The sequence below is a fragment of the Cynoglossus semilaevis genome, chromosome 1, assembly GCF_000523025.1.
Source record: "Cynoglossus semilaevis isolate Cse_v1.0 chromosome 1, Cse_v1.0, whole genome shotgun sequence".
Lineage (NCBI taxonomy): Eukaryota > Metazoa > Chordata > Actinopteri > Pleuronectiformes > Cynoglossidae > Cynoglossus > Cynoglossus semilaevis.
The window spans coordinates 1,762,680-1,766,014 of NC_024307.1; the positions used below are offsets into that span (position 1 = coordinate 1,762,680).

Sequence of the window (3,335 nt, forward strand, 5' to 3'; positions counted from 1 at the left end):
ACCCATCCAGTCCCAACCCGTCCCGTCCCAAACCGTACCATACCGTACCAAACTGTACCGTACCAAACTACCACACCAAACCGTACCGTACCAAACCATACCATACCGTACCAAACCATACAGTACCAGACTGTACCGTACCAAACTGTACCGTATCAACCCATACCGTACCAAACCATACCATACCGTACCAAACCATACAGTACCAACCCATACAGTACCAAACCATACCGTACCGTACCAAACCATACAGTACCAAATCATACCGTACCAAACTGTGCCGTACCAAACCGTACCGTACCAAACCGAACCATACCGTACCAAACTGTGCCGTACCAAACCATACAGTACCAAATCATACCGTACCAAACTGTGCCGTACCAAACCGTACCGTACCAAACCGTACAGCACCAAACCGTACAGTACCAAACTGTACCGTACCAAGCCGTACCTTACCTAACCGTACCGTACCAAACCGTACCGTATCAAACTACCACACCAAACCGTACCGTACCAAACCATACCATACCGTACCAAACTGTACCGTCCCAAACTACCACACCAAACCGTACCGCACAAAACCATACAGTACCAAACCATACAGTACCAAACCGTACCGTACCAAACCGAACCATACCGTACCAAACTGTACCGTACCAAACTACCACACCAAACCGTACCGTACCAAACCATACCATACCGTACCAAACTGTACCGTACCAAACTGTATCGTACCAAACTGTACCGTACCAAGCCGTACCTTACCTAACCGTACCGTACCAAACCGTACAGCACCAAACCGTACAGTACCAAACTGTACCGTACCAAACTACCACACCAAACCGTACCGCACAAAACCATACAGTACCAAACCATACAGTACCAAACCATACCGTACCGTACCAAACCATACAGTACCAAATCATACCGTACCAAACTGTGCCGTACCAAACCGTACCGTACCAAACTGTACAGTACCAAACTGTACAGTACCAAACTGTACAGTACCAAACTGTACCGTACCAAGCCGTACCTTACCTAACCGTACCGTACCAAACCGTACCGTATCAAACTACCACACCAAACCGTACCGTACCAAACCCTACAGTACCAAACTGTATCGTACCAAACTGTACCGTACCAAACTACCACACCAAACCGTACCGCACAAAACCATACAGTACCAAACCATACAGTACCAAACCGTACCGTACCAAACTGTACAGTACCAAACTGTACCGTACCAAGCCGTACCTTACCTAACCGTACCGTACCAAACCGTACAGTACCAAACTGTACCGTACCAAACTGTATCGTACCAAACTGTACCGTACCAAACTGTATCGTACCAAACTGTACCGTACCAAGCCGTACCTTACCTAACCGTACCGTACCAAACCGTACAGTACCAAACCATACAGTACCAAACCGTACCGTACCAAACTGTACAGTACCAAACTGTACCGTACCAAGCCGTACCTTACCTAACCGTACCGTACCAAACCGTACAGCACCAAACCGTACAGTACCAAACTGTACCGTACCAAACTACCACACCAAACCGTACCGTACCAAACCATACAATACCAGACCGTACCGTACCAAACTGTACCGTCCCAAACTACCACACCAAACCGTACCGCACAAAACCATACAGTACCAAACCATACAGTACCAAACCGTACCGTACCAAACTGTACAGTACCAAACTGTACAGTACCAAACTGTACCGTACCAAACCGCACAGTACCAAACCATACCTTACCAAACTGTACCGTACCAACCCGTACCGTACCAAACCGTACCGTATCAAACTACCACACCAAACCGTACCGCACAAAACCATACAGTACCAAACCATACAGTACCAAACCGTACCGTACCAAACTGTACAGTACCAAACTGTACAGTACCAAACTGTACAGTACCAAACTGTACAGTACCAAACTGTACCGTACCAAGCCGTACCTTACCTAACCGTACCGTACCAAACCGTACCGTACCAAACCCTACAGTACCAAACTGTATCGTACCAAACTGTACCGTACCAAGCCGTACCTTACCTAACCGTACCGTACCAAACCGTACCGTATCAAACTACCACACCAAACCGTACCGTACCAAACCATACCATACCGTACCAAACCATACAGTACCAACCCATACAGTACCAAACCGTACCAAACCGTACCGTACCAAACTGTACAGTACCAAACTGTACCGTACCAAGCCGTACCTTACCTAACCGTACCGTACCAAACCGTACCGTACCAAACTGTACCGTATCAACCCATACCGTACCAAACCATACCATACCGTACCAAACTGTACCGTCCCAAACTACCACACCAAACCGTACCGTACCAAACCATACCATACCGTACCAAACCATACAGTACCAAACCATACTGTACCATACCGTACCAAACCATACAGTTCCAAACCGTACCGTACCAAACTGTACCGAACCAAATTGTACCATACCAAACCATACAGTACCAAACTGTACCGTACCGTACCAAACCATACAGTACCAACCCATACAGTACCAAACCATACCGTACCGTACCAAACCATACAGTACCAAATCATACCGTACCAAACTGTGCCGTACCAAACCATACAGTACCAAACTGTACCGTACCAAGCCGTACCTTACCTAACCGTACCGTACCAAACCGTACCGAACCAAACCCTACAGTACCAAACTGTATCGTACCAAACTGTACCGTACCAAACTGTACCGTACCAAACCGTACAGTACCAAACCATACCTTACCAAACTGTACCGTACCAAACCGTACCGTACCACCGTCCCGTATCAAACCATACAGTACCAAACCATACCGTACCGTACCAAACCATACAGTACCAAACCGTACCGTACCAAACTGTACCGTATCATACAGTACCAAACCGTACCGTACCAAACCGAACCATACTGTACCAAACTGCACCGTATCATACAGTACCAAACCATACCAGACTGTACTATACTAAAGCATATCATACCGTACTGTTCCATTGTCACTGATTTGTATTGTTTCTAACCAGTTCATGTCCCTGATGCCCAGTAAACAGCAGTGATTTGATTGGCTGTCAGTCCATGGTGAAAATAACAAACTGACAGTTTATTCTAGAACATATTATATTTCAACGTTTCCCATGTGGTGACATTGTAGTACAACCACACAGTACAACCACACAGTACAACCACAGAGTACAACCGCACACTACAACCACACAGTACAACCACACAGTACAACCACACAGTACAACCACACAGTACAACCACACAGTACAACCACACAGTACAACCACACAGTACAACCACA

The 3,335-nt window shown here is 46.7% G+C and overlaps 1 protein-coding gene across 1 annotated transcript in view; it reads left to right on the plus strand.

Annotated features, from left to right (window-relative positions):
- The window catches only part of ttc7b (tetratricopeptide repeat domain 7B), a 22,435-nt gene that overhangs the window by 7,070 nt on the left and 12,030 nt on the right, over positions 1 to 3,335 (plus strand). The window lies entirely within an intron of this gene.